Here is a 14,797-nt window from a genome sequence, read left to right as displayed (position 1 = left end):
AGCCCTTCTGCATGCTATGACATAACTGCCATTGCTGAAACATGATAGAAGCATTCCCATGGCTGGAGTGCTGTAACAAATGGCTGAAAGCTCTTCAGAAGGAAAAGTCAAGGAAGGAGAGGTGCTGGGGTGGCTCTGTCTGTTAAGGGATGTTTTGATTTTGTAGAGCTCAGTACTGGTAATCTGAAGGTCAAGTACTTATGGGTAAGGATTGGGGTAAAGCCAAATAGGCAGATATCCTAGGGGGAATCTGTTTTAGATCATCCAGGCAGGATGAAGAGGCAGATGGAGCATTCTTCAAGCAACTGTCAGAAGTCACCCTTGCTCTTGTGGGGGAGTGGTGGCAGATGCTTTTTGGAAGTACAATATAACCAATAGAAATCAGTCTGGGAGATGGTAGATAACTTCCTGAAACAGCTGGTCATCAAGCTTACCAGTGGAGGTGCCCCTCTAGGCCTATTGTTCACAAACAGAGAAGGAATGATTGGAGATGTGATCAAGATCTGCCTTGGGCATAGCAACAATGAAATTTTTTTGAGATAATTTTCTAGAATCTTAATATGACAGAATTAATATTGGTTACTGAACACTGAAAAGGAGATTGAAAATATTTTCCAGGAAAGGCTATGTAGCATAAATTAATCAGAGGGTAGTAATTAGATTCGGGACAACAGATTATGAAAATAATTAATTAATCTATCTAAATAGACTCAGGTTGTAAAAACGTATATAAATATCTATATAGAGAGAGGGTTTTTTTTTGTTTGTGGTATTACTACATGGAGCACAGACTGTGCAAAATGTCTGTGCAAGAGCAAAAGCTGTGTGATGCTTCCCAAGCATCTTCTTGCAATGGCTTGCTCCTTTCACTTCCATAAATGAGTCCTGACTGCTGTGGAATGAGAGGTATCTTAATCCTAAATGCTTCTTTCCCTTGCAAGCAAAGGTAGAGCTGATTCCAGTTAGAGAAAATCAAAACAGCTTCTTCCTTTATGTAGAAGGTTTTGTCACACATGATTAGCCCCAAACAGGACTTCTATCTCAATACAATTTCAGGTTGAATAATTGGCACCAATCTATTTCCTGAAGGAAGGAAATGTGTCTCTATGGGCTCCAGTCCATTGAATCACACCATTTAAAGGAAAGTGTGTTTTTTGGATTTGTTTGATGATAGTATGCAAATCCCAACCCAAACTTCTAAGAACTCCCAGGCCTCCCATTTACTAGACAGTATGAATAAGCTTGTTTCCCATATGGAGGAATAAGTAAGCAGAATTCAGCAGAAGTTTGGGATCATGTGTAGATTTCCTTTATATCATCTAAATATTCATCTTGAAAATAGAATAATGTTTCCTGACTTTTCTTAGGCAGCAGATTGCTGGTTGGAAACTCCTACCATCCAAAAATCCTCAGGAACTTTTAAAACAGATGTGTTTTCTGTCACATTGTCACCAACACTGTTGTTAGTGATAACACAAACTGTAGCAACAACAGTTTGTGGAGGATGGGTCTTTTGTTTTGAGAATCACTTAACCCACAGCAACAATAGGCTTAATTTTATTAGCTGTCAATCCCATACTGCAGCAGTACATAATAAAATACCCTCTAATTCTTCTTCCTGTCATTAGTTTACAGTGGTTCACAGAATGTCCAGGATTGGAAGGGACCTCAAAAGATCATCTAGTGCAATCCCCCTGCCAGAGCAGGAACACCTAGATTAGGTCACACAGGAATGCATCCAGGTGGGCTTTGAATGTCTCCAGAGAAGGAGACCCCACAACCTCTCTGGGCAGCCTGTTCCAGTGTTCTGATACTGTCACTGTGAAAAAGCTTTTTCTCATATTTGTGTGAAAGCTCATATGTTCTAGCTTCCACTCACTGCCCCTTTTCCTATCACTGGATTTCACTGAGAAGAGCCTGTTTCCATCCTCCTAACACTCACCCTTCATGTGTTTATAAACATTAATGAGTTCTCCCCTCAGTCTCTTCTCCAAGCTAAAGAGACCCAGCTCCCTCAGCCTTTCTTCATAAGGGAGATGCTCCACTCCCTTAATCATCTTTGTGGCTCTGCACTGGACTCTCTCAAGCAGTTCCCTGTCCTTCTTGAACTGAGGGGCCCAGAACTGGACACAATACTCCAGATGCAGTCTCACCAGGGCAGAGCAGAGGGGGAGGAGAACCTCTCTCTTCCTGCTAACCACATCCCTTCTAGTACACTCCAGGAAGCCATTGGCTTTCTTGGTCACAAGGGCACAGTGCTGGCTCATGGTCATCCTGCTGCACACCAGGTCACTTTCCCCTGTACTACTATCCAACAGGTCAGTCCCCAGCCTATTCTGATACCTGGGGTTGTTCTTGCCTACATGTAACACTTGACATTGTTTTATTTCATTAAATTTCTCCCTGCGCAACTCTCCAGGCTGTCTAGGTCTCGCTGGATGACAGCACAGCCTGCTGGAATGTCAGCTGCTCTTCCCAGTTTTGTGTCATCAGTAAACTTGTTGACAATCACTCTATTCCCTCATTCAAGTTGTAGATGAATATATTTAATAGTACTGGTCCCAGTGTTGACACTTAAGGGGCTCTACTATATGTGGACCTCCAACTAGACTCTGTCCCATTGACCACAGCTATCTGGCTTCTTTCCTTCAGCCAGTTCACAGTCCACCTCACTACCCAATTGTCCAGACCACACTTCCTCAGTTTAGCTGTAAGGATGCTGTGGGAGACAGTGTCAAATGCTTTACTAAAATCAAGATAGACCACATCCACTGCTTTACCATCATCTATCCACCTGGTTATGTCTTCATAAAAGGCTATCAGGTTGGTTAAGAAAGACTACCCTTTGGTAAAGCCATATTGACTCCTCTAATGACCCTGTAGTCCTTGATATACCTAAAGACAGTGCCAAGGATAAGTTTTTCCATCACCTTTCCATATTGTTAGCTGATCTCTAGTTGCCTGGGTCCTTCTTCTTGCTCTTATTGAAGACTGGAGTGACATTTGTTTTCTTTCAGTCCTCATGTACCTCTACCATTCCCCATGACTTACCAAAAACGATGGAAAGTGGCCTAGCAATGACTAGCAATAACTTCTGCCAGCTCCCTCAGCACCTACAGGTGCATCCCATCAGGACCCATGGCGTTATGAAAATCCAAATTGCTTAACTGTTTCTTAACCCAATCCTCCTCAGCTGAGGGAAACCCCTCCATAATCCTGACATCGTCTGGGTCCCTAGGGGCATGGGGCTTCTCAGATCAGCCTCCAGCAGTATAGACAGAGACAAAGAAGGCATTTAGTAACTCCACCTTCTCTGTATCTTCTGTCACCAGGGCACCCACCTCATTCATCAGTGGGCCTACATTGCCTCTAGTGTTAGTTTTATCTGCAGTGTATTTGAAGAAGCTCTTTCTGTTGTCCTTGACCCCTCTTGCAAGGTTTAATTCTAAGGAGGCCTTAGCTTTCCTAGTTGCCTCCCTGCATCCTCTGACAACAGTCTTTTATTCCTCCCAAATGGCCATCATGTTGATAGCTGGTGTTGATTATGATTGAAAAATTGTGAGGGCCATGTAAGAAAGCAATTGTAAACAAGATTTGAATATTTATTGCAGTTGTATAAAAGTGAAAATTATGATTTGTAACTACTAGAGTTGCTGAAGCACTCTTAGGAATCTCTTGAGCTTTTCCTGTGTAACTTCCAAAACAAAAATAATTATAGGAAGGCATTAGTTTCACTCTTCTCCTACGTGAAAATCATTCCTTGTATGCTTCATGGTTTATCTTTGTAATTAGTGAATTATTGCTGTAACAAAAGCCTGACTAGAAATAAATACAGATTTTAACCAAATAAAAACCTCTTGCAGAATTCTCTCTCAAGCCAGATGTATTCACAACTACAGTATATAACAAAGAGCTGCTGACTTGAAGTTTTGTTATACAGTGCGCCCTTGTACATAGTCTTCACTTTACCTTTGTCACAAAGAATTATCTTGCTAGCTTTTTCCACAGGTTAGTGAAGACTGCACAGAGGAATCATTCATATGTGGTTGGGTTTAGAGCTGATTGAATGTTTTTTTCAGACGATTGTGTACAGAACACCAGTTTGCTGCACTCATTCTTACAGATTCTATAATAAATGTACTCTGCACTTCTGCGGTCCTATATTCTCTGCTCACTCCAATTAATTCTGTTTCTGTTTGATTTTTGTTTGTATGTTTGCTTTGTTTAATTGCATTTTGTTTTGTTTTTGGTTAGTTGGTTGTTCTGGTTTGATTGTTCATTTCCATGAACTGATTGGTGAAAAACCTTCTTCCTCCTCTTCATCCTTCCTCCTTCCTCCCTCCCTTCCTCCCCCCTGCCTCCCTCCCCCCCTTCCCCCCTTCCTCTCCTTCCTTCCTTCCTATCCTTCCTTCCATTCCTTCCTTCTTCCTTCCTTCCTTCTTCCTTCCTTGCCTCCTTCCTTCCTTCCTCCTTCCTTCCTTTCCTTCGCTTCCATTCCTTCCTTCCTTCGCTCCTTCCTTCCTTCCTTCCTTGCCTTCCTTCCTTCCTCCTCCTTCCTTCCTTCCTTCCTTCCTTCCTTCCTTGCCTTCCTTCCTCCTTCCTTCCTTCCTTCCTTCCTTCCTTCTTCCTTCCTTCTTCCTCCTTTCCTCCTTTTCCTCCGTCCTTCCTTCCCTTCCTTCCTTCCTTCCTTCCTCTCCTTCTCTCCTTCCTTCCTTCTTCCTTCCTCCTTCCTTCCTTCCTCCTTCCTTCCTTCCTTACTTTCTTCCTTCCTTCCTTCCTTCTCTTCCTTCCTTCCTTCCTTCCTTCCTTCCTTCCTTCCTTCCGTCCTTCCTTCCTTCCTTCCTTCCTTACGCTTCCTTCCTTCCTTCCTTCCTTCCTTCCTTCCTTCCTTCCTTCCTTTCCTTCCTTCCTTCCTTCATTCCTTCTTCCTTCCTTCCTTCCTTCCTTCCTTCCTTCCTTCCTTTTCCCCTTCAATTAACACATAATCACGTCTCAGAAGAAATGAAAAAGGAAACAGCTCTACAGGATGGAAGAAACAGGAATACATTTATCCCTCATCCCCCAGGGGCCATCCCAGTTGGTCCCAGGGGTGAGCGTAGCACTGAACAAGAAGGAAAAGATGCTGGAACAATCTCTGTGTGCATCATTTCAAGTGGATAGACCCTGAGCTATGAAAGTGTTTGTGTGATTTCAGTTAATAATGGATTAAGTTGCTGAGACTCCGGTTAGAATAATGTGAATACTGGGCTCTGCATACACATTTGCTTCTTAATTGCTAGCAGAAATGTTTTGAATGCAACAAATTGGTAGCAGTCAATCCTGTTACTTGAATGTTACTAATTGGTAAAACCACCATGTAGGTCTGACAATGAGGCAGTAAACAGACTTATTTATGTGACCTGTATTTTCACTGTAACTAACTGCAGGCAAAGATGGTAGCAGCTAGTACTCAGTGTGGGCAAGAGCGATAGATACTTTGTCATCCAGTCATTTTTTTCCGCTACAAAATAGCTGGGCAATCTAGAGTGTAGTTTATTTTTGTTTTGTTTTATTTTCTTTCTTAGAAGCATGAATTCAATGGGAAGAACTGTGTGCTCTTTTGAAAATGTTTTGTGACAGTGTACTCTAACTTGCAAGGTTAATAAGAAGTATTGGGGAAATTAAGAAGACTTAGCCATATGACTGCTTTTGTACCGATAGTATGATTAATATTCAAGCCTTAGAAATTTCTATGTAATCATAGAATGCTCTCATATTGGAATCATTATTTCTACCTTTGCAGCTAGAACAGTGAAGTCTGACTGAGATTAAGAAAAGGATCAATTTCTCTTGTCACTGTTTAAGATTTTTTGCTGATTTTCATGCATTTCTGCTAATTATTCGCTTCTTTTTTCTGTTCATGGGTGGAGACCCATGTGGGACCCTATCTGTATAGCTGTTTAGCATTACAAAGCAAGTGATGTAAATGGAGAGCCTGATTACCTGCAAACTGTGGTTATGAATGTTAAGTCCTAGCAGGACTGCAGGATTAAAGAGAAGCAGCTGACAAGAAGATTACACTAGCCTTCACCACTGCTTTTGTAGCAACAGGAGAGCACCGTGTTATTTAAAAAAAAAAGTGATTCAGTATGCAGTCACACTGGTAAAAGAAGCACTATAATCCACAGATAATACTCCCAAATTGTCTTTCCACTCTTTCTCAATGAAGCTTATTGGAACATTTACAAATACACTGGGCATTCTAATAAATCTGCCCATGTCGTATCCTTTAAACAGAAGACAGGATCTGTAGAATGAAAGGTGTTTTCATTGTAATACTTCCCTTTTTAATGTTTAATAAAAGGAAAAGTCAACATTTCACAGATTAAGGACCTAGATTAAAATAGTATTATTTTTAAAAACAAAAAACGAAACAAAACAAAAACCACTTTTGAAATAGAAGGCTTTGAGAGAAAGAAACTCCAGAAATGACTGAATTAATTAGTTTTGCTATCAGAACCTTAGATCGTAATTATAACAAATGGATGCTTCTCACCTACTCATATTTACAAACTCCACAAGGGTAGTAAATTCCTAAGATTAAAGATTTCATTTAGAATAATACTTTTTTCAGTAATAAGCTATCGCTTATTTTAAGAATGTTAAATTAATCATTCGAGAAATATAGTTTTTTTAAAAAAGTCCCAGTATACTGTTTTCATCAGCAGGAAAAATAGAAGGAAAAAAAAAATCTATGTACAAGCATCATTTTTTAAAAGTGTTCAAATTTTACATGGATTCAAATATGAGAGTGTATAATGAAGTACATTCCCCAGACTAAATTTCTGGGAACGTTAATGAATACTTATGAATGTCTACATATGCACATAATAAAAACCTTACTGGGTAACTAGTGTTCTGGGGTTTTTTTTGTTTTTCTTTTTTGTTGTTGTTGTTGCTTTGTTAAAATTGAAACTATTCTTCTGAGATTTGCTTTTCTTTCATGCTTATTGTTAACATAATAAAATTTAGCTTTTAAGTTTCAAATAGAAATTTAATTGAATAATGATAAGAAACCATTTCAAAACGGAAATTTTCATTTTTTTTTTCTTCTAGGCTAAATTTAAGTAAAATTAATAGCTCTATGAATTGTTTCATTTCTAACAAATCAGACAAATGTCTCAAATTCTTGACATAAAGCAAGGAGTTTGTATTGAGGAAATTTTCAGCTTGCTCTGTATGTGTGCACGTGTCTGCATCATAAGGTTATACAGCACCATACTTTGTCAGACACATAAAAATAAACATGAAAAGGAATTTTTTTGTCTCTTTTAAAAGCTATGTCCTACAGTGTTGGAGTTGGTAATAGGGAATACATTTCTAATTAAAAATAAAGAAGACAGAGAAAAATATGAGCCTGACTTTACCTTAGCACTCTGACAATTGGTTCATATTCATCATCATAGTATCATAGTCTCGTGCGGGTTGGAAGGGACCTTAGAGATCATCGAGTCCAACCCCCCGGGATTCGAGCCTCCTGTGTAGCAGAGCGGCACTTCTACCACTTGCACCACAGAGGGGATTCGAACCCAGAGCCTCCAGTGTTTCAATGTGGCATTCCTACCACTTGCGCACTGGGGCACACAATACTGATTTTAATGGATTTGGATAATGTAATTGGAAGAATGATGGACTCAAGATCTCTGGACTCATACTAACTTTTAAATAGTTTATCTGTCTCACTGCTCACTTTCGAGATCAGTCTTGAACAAATTAATTTAGAGCTACTGAACTATATGTAACTCAGAGGAGACATTTAAACACAGTATTAAAAATAAATAAATAAAAAAAAAATAGAGAAACCAATACGATACTTAGAAATGTACTATGAAACACAGTTACAGTTCATGTAAATGTACCTAACATTATTTTTCTCTTCTGATTAAAATAATTTCTCTTGTCTTCTGATAGTTGTAGACTCTCATGGTTCTGATTCCAGAACTTCTAGGTACATATGCAATATATAAATATAAGCCTGTCAAGGCTTATCTTCCCTCTTATCAATCAAAAAATAATTGCAAAGTGTCTGTCCTTGTAACATTAAAGAATTAAAAATGAGATCTTATTTTATGATGGTGGACAACATCTGTTCTGTGGTGATGATTGATTCGCATTTTAGCTTTAAAAGATTACATGGCACACAAATATGTAATTGAAATTAACATTTGATTCTTTTAAAGAACATTTACATGATTATCAAAAGCTGAATTTAAAGCTCTCTCTTATTGTAATTGTGGCTGTAATTGATTATAAAACCTCAGCTCCAAAGAGCGTTTTGTTTTTCCATTAATATGCATATCATTTCTTCCCTGTACATTCCACATAACTTGCTCCATGTATTTTCACACTTGAGAGTACAAATATACTCCCTGTATCAACTTTAATTAGAAAGGATGTTTGAGACATCTGATAATGAGCTAATAACTCTATGGATTTGAGTTTATTCTGTATTTCAAAACTGACTTAACATGTGATATAAAAATTATACGCATACCTTGGCATAAGCAGAACATTATTATAATTTAAAGGAAAAACAAGGAGGTGTCTTATTGTATGTCATGCTTGTAACATGCTTTATTTGTCCTTCAGAGCCATACTTCACAGGAAGAAATGGCTCTCTGAAATACATAACATTAAAGAAAAGAAACAAAGTGATTCTTTCAGATTGACTGAATAGTCACACCTCCAGTGCAAAAGTCACAACTGAACAACTTAATACACTCTTTAGTAAAAATTATATCTGGAAGAGGATGAATCTGAAATAAATGTATGTGCATGCATCCTCTTTCCCCAAACCAACATATACTGCCCATTTACTCCTACAACTAACTGATAGAGGTGCAGCAAGGAGGGTGTTGATCTCTGTTCTCAGGTAATATGTCATAAGGCAAAAGGAAACAGTCTCAGGTTATACCAGAGGAGATTTAGATCAAATATTTGGGAGAATTTATTAATGGAGACAAGGATCAATTGATCAATCATTGTAATGATCTGCATAGGGAAGTGGTCCCATGCATCCATATGTGGATTTTGCAGTAAGGGGCACAGTTTAGTGATGAGACAGCATGGTGACGTCTGGATTTTTTGACACTGAGAATCTCTTCAAGCTTAAATGATTCTATTATTCTGATTCAAGAATAAATATACTTTTAAAAAAGCAGTTGTGCACAGGAAGAGAAGCTCACTACTTTTCTAAACAGCACACATTTAATTTTAAAAATTTAAAAAGATGGCATAGAAGAAATAAAATCCTGAGAAACAAGTTTGCAACTCAGCAAGGAAATGATGTCTTACCATTACTACATTCAAGTGTTTTTAAGTACTTCAAGCACCTGAAAAATGTCACAAATTCAGGACCTAACTTCAGCTACTTAATTCTTCCCAATAAACTCTAAATAACAAGTAACATGAAACACTTTGTGATTCTAACTTCAGTTTTCTAAAATATGCCCATAAAATAATGCTTTAATGATAGTTGAACACCTTTAAGTAAAATTATTTCAATTTTACCATGTCATCACTATAAAAACCTCCATATAGTTAGAGAAATTATCCTGAGGTTAGTACATTTTGTGTGAATTTATAGGAATTTATGGTGTTATGCATATGATAAGAAGTGCTAAATACCTGTCAGCCTACAGAAAATATTTTCCAAGGTTAATTTTAAGCATATTAATGTGATGGAAAATTTGCTTATTTACTTTGCATGATACTAGCTAAGATTGAATTGTATGGGTTGTGTATTTACTGTGTGTCTTTCTTGTAACGTAACTTGATAGTCTTTCAGGGACACATTTCCCCAGTGCTCTGCAAGAGTGAAAGGCTCCATTTACATGGAAGTGGTTTTTTTTTTTGTTTTGTTGTTGTTGTTGTTGTTTTGTTTTTGTTTTGTTTTGTTTTGTTTTGTTTTTCCTGATTGGGAGCTAGGTAAATAAAAAAGAGTAACTATATAAAATGTATGTGATAGTAATCTATTTGCTTCTTGTCACTTAAATATTGCTTTTCATTGGAACACTTTTTTTTTTTTTTTTTTTCCCTCTGATAATCATCAGTCCACTGAAGTGTCACTGATGAATAGTAAACAGAAAACAGGTTGATTGTGATGGGGGAAAAAATAAATAAGCAAATATATGTAATTCTGCCTTTGATGCATCTGCTATGTGTTTTTAAGATATGTCTAGTTTACATTAACTATCAAAAAAAGTAGAATGTTGGTTGTCAAAATATTTTTTTCTTTTACTTGACAGTATGCAGTTTTAGAACATAAAAGTCCATCTGTTTTGAAATGCAAATTAATCTTTCTCAAGGCAGGTTATTCGGTTTTCTTAATGTGTCCTGCACACATAAATTAAATGCGCTAATGGAACACTGAATGAAATAATAACACAGCATAAGAAAAATGAAAATAATTTTCACAGAATCATGGGAACTGAAAGAAACCTCTGCAGATCATCGAGACCACTTCCAAGGACACTGGAAAAAGGAAAATGGTTTTCATTAATTTATCGAGATAAAATACTCATAGATTCAGTTTCCATTTTTTAAAATAAGGATATATGGCATTGCATGGTTGTAAATGGAGACATTATTATTCTCTATAACTGCCAGATGGAGACTATGGTGAGCTGGGATTTGGCCTTTTATCTCATGTAACAGCAATAGAATGAGAGGCAATGACCTAAAGTTGTGCCAAGGAAGGTTCAGGATGGATATTAGGAAAAAATTATCCTCAGAAAGAGTTGTGAGGGATTAAAAGAGTTGTGTGGGACAGTTTGCCCAGGGAGACAAATGATGGAGTGAGTAACTGTCTCTGGAGGTGTTTAAGGAAAGGGTATGCAGTACTTGGGACTTGGCTTAGTAGATAATACTTATGGTAGGTGAACAGTTGGACTTGATGATCTTAGAGGTCTTTTCCAGCTATGATGATTCTACATCTCTATGGCATGAAGCTGCATAAGGTGAAGTTCACATTCAGTGGTTTCAGTTACTTCCCACTCTAAAGTATCCCACTGTATCCCACTGATACAGTACAATGAAATAAAGAACTGTCACTAGCTTTTATCCTATGAGATGATGGAGCAAGAATTTGATACTTCATTTCTATTGAGCCAAAACTAAAATGCATGTGTGTAAAATGTCTTTAGCATCTCTTTTCCAACTTTAGTATTTATTTGGGATCTTTCAGAGTCCCTAGGCATAGGTTTAATTACTCTCAGAGAAGTGAATAGCAAACTCATTCCTCTGGATACCAGCTGAATCATAAAATAACCATTATGTTGGTACTGCTGAGTCTTGAGACTACCAGAAATCAAATAAAGTCCTGACTTATTTCACAAGTTACGGTAGAAAGCAATTAATCATTGACTTAGAGAGATTTTTTTCTTACTTTATGTGGAACAGATAATTATCTAGGAGATTGGACTAGTCCAGGATATCATGTTTGAAGCAGTTCATGTTTCTTTTTTCTCTTTTTAAGACTGTATACTATGAACAGCTATCTGTATTACTTTCTATTTGTTAAACAAATTGCTGTTACCATCATAAATGATTACATGCTAGATTTCTGTCAGGGTTAAAGAAAACCTGTTTTTCTTTGAAAATGGTTATTTACTGAAGCACAAATGGGACTGCTACTGACAGAGTAAAGTTTGAAAAGAGAGAGTCTCGTATTAAAAAGAGCATCAGTGTTAGCAGTTTTTCAGATACAGTTAGTTTGAAATAGAAGAGTGTTTTGAACTGTTTTTTCCTTTCTGAGTAAAGATTATTACATTAGGAAAGGTAAAATTCCTTATAACTTCCTGAAAAATAATAAACCAAACAAACCACTGACAAGACAATGCAGGAAAAATTAAGGAATCTTAAGAAGCGGCTGGTAAAATATTTCCCTTATCAAGGGAATGATCTGCATCATGAATAGGAGAAGAAAACCTTGACCTTTTTTATCCTTACTAATAGCATGTAAGGAACAGAATATGTAAGAATCATAATTTGATGTTAAACACATGAAAGTTAAGAGATCACATATCCTCCGATAAGGAATGAATTAAAAAGAGGAAGATGACCCAAAAGGTTTTCCTCATTTTAAGAAAAGGTAAATGCTGCTTTAAAATGTGGAGTGATTATAATTTCCCTGAAGAAGACTTTGCTCATAAAAATCATTTCATAGACAAAGCATGGCCTTGTTTGCCTCATTAACTCTGGTTCTAAGGACAGAAGATGGTCATCAATATCTGAAGCAGTTAATGCATTGGTTAGTTAAGACATTTTGAACTTCTACTTTTTACACGTCCATAGCCCAGTTTGTCCATCCAGACTGTCTCCATAATAAATGGAGAACAACTTATAGTACTGTTCTTCTAGAAATCTAACTGAGAATGAAATTGAATATAACTTGATTGTGTCATTTTTTTCACTCTGGATCATGAAGGGATCATAGATAGGTCTATATAGTAGAGATTTCTGCAATCCAACCAGCATGCTAAAATGTATATCCAAAAGTTACCAATGATTGCTTTAACAGTTTAGAAAATAAAAATTAGGGAATGATGGCATCACTGCTTCATTTTTGTTGTTTTTAAATATTTTAATTATCCTTTGTCAGTAAAGAATCTGTAAGAATTCATCTCCATATAAACTACTATTTTACAAAGTAACTTCTGATATAATTTCAGGCCAGTTCAGACTGGCTGAAACATTGGCTTCAAACATTGAAGAGCAAATATCCTTCAGAAATTAAAGACCATTCTTAATAAACTAGGCTATCAATCAGACAAGAAATAAACATATTTCTCATTTTTCTGTTAACATAGAAGCCAGTAAAAGCTGATCTTCTTAAATTATGTTCTAAAATGTATATTATGCATTTAGAATTAGAGGGTTGATGTAAAGGAGATAGATAGTGTCTGCAAAAGAAATAAGCAATTTTTTTCCCCCCATACCATTAAAAAAGAGGAAAAGCATTTCTGGAAGAATTTCATGATATTTAAGCATCTTATTTAAAAGTTTCTGCAGCAAAAAAAGATTTGGGAGAAAACTTTCTGATAGGTTCTTACTCATTCTTATGTCAAAGAGATGTTCTCCCTATACTTTGTCCAAATACTGTGGAGGTATAGAATTAGAGAGTGCCTCATAGTTTCTTCTTCTGTTCATTTATTCTAAATAATTATATCCTCTGTGAATGAGGACAACAATAGTACGTGAGTATCTCCATGAATCTACATTCCGCAATTCTAGTTACAATACAGACTTTAATTAAGACTATTGACCTTTGTGTACCAAATGTTCTATGCATTTTCCCTTTTTGAATCTCATGCTACTTTTGAATGAATTATATTTTTGGCATTTCTGAACTTCATGTTTTTCTCCTTTTTTTTTTTTTAAACATTTATTCTCCTCACCTTTAATTTTATTCTGTTTATTATAAAAGACACATACATAAAAATTAATAAATTAGGTGTTCCAGACATCCTATTGAAAGATACGTGGTCTGAATGATTATTTACAACTTAGAGTAAATTTGATAATTTGTAAATTGACTTTTTAGAATTAATCTGATGCCATCTAAAATTAATGGATGCATTCGACCATTTAGTTCCATGGAAAATGTGTAGTGTTACTGGCAATGAAGAATGTGGTCTAGAAAATTAAACACCTAATTGAATATTTCTTTTTCCTTATAGTAGTAAATTCCGATTCCGATTTCCACTATTTATTTATTTATTCCACTGAAGAGTTAGTTGCAAATCAGATTAGATTATTCATTTAAGGTAGAATGGCTGAGCCTGAATCTGTCCATAAAAATATGCACTTAAGATCTGAAATGCAAGGCTTTCTGGAAGTCCAGGAGAACTATGGTAAATCAGGAGGACTTTTTCTTATGCATTAATGATACTCAGAAAAGAGCTGACTAGCTGACTAGGCTGTTTATCTATCTAATCCCATCCTCCTACTCCCACTGTTATCCTCCACTTAGCAAAATGGACAGGAAGAATGAAAGATCAGCAGCTGGAATTGAGTCCTCAGACTGATATAATATCCTATGTTTCAGGTTCTTCATCTTTCCAAGGCAGCAGAGACTTGTCAGAAATGGTTCAGATGAAATTTACTATGAAAAGGACTAAAGACTACCTAAAGAAAGTAAATGCTGCTGAGCTGAACTCTACATGGAGACTTATGTAAATGTGCATGTAAGTGCATAAATTAAGGACTTTAACATGAGACTGAGGTTACTCCATGTATGAACACATTTAGAAAATTCAGTATAATATGCATTTATAGCCTGAATATAGGAAATAAATAAATTGATTGGTAAATTATTAATATAAGTTAGTTTAGCTATCAAATACTCTCCTTTTGAAGAGAACAGCTGTTGTAACAACAAATAATAAATTATATGTGAAGAAAAACTGCACATATGCTCTGGAATTACTAAATAATATTGTATTTATTACAATATGACTGTTATATATCCCAAATCACCTCTGAAAATTAGCCTTCTATGTATCTATTAGGAAACTCTTTCTTAAATGATTTAGGGACTGGTAATGAGAAACAGTTACTCAAAACTACAGTGACTGCTAAAATAAAATTAATGGTACAAAGATGCAAATCTCCCTTATCTATAAGAGCTGATTACTTAGAAGAAACAGGCAATCTGACAGCTTATAGAAGTATCTCTCTCAAACTAAAAGATAAACTGAAAGTGTTTGGTTCACTTTTCCTTGATATTTGTAATGAGAAATACTTAAAAAGCATGAAT

Source organism: Coturnix japonica, chromosome Z (assembly GCF_001577835.2).
Source record: "Coturnix japonica isolate 7356 chromosome Z, Coturnix japonica 2.1, whole genome shotgun sequence".
NCBI lineage: Eukaryota > Metazoa > Chordata > Aves > Galliformes > Phasianidae > Coturnix > Coturnix japonica.
The sequence above is the reverse complement of the archived record's forward strand: the minus strand, read 5'-3'. Positions refer to the sequence as shown.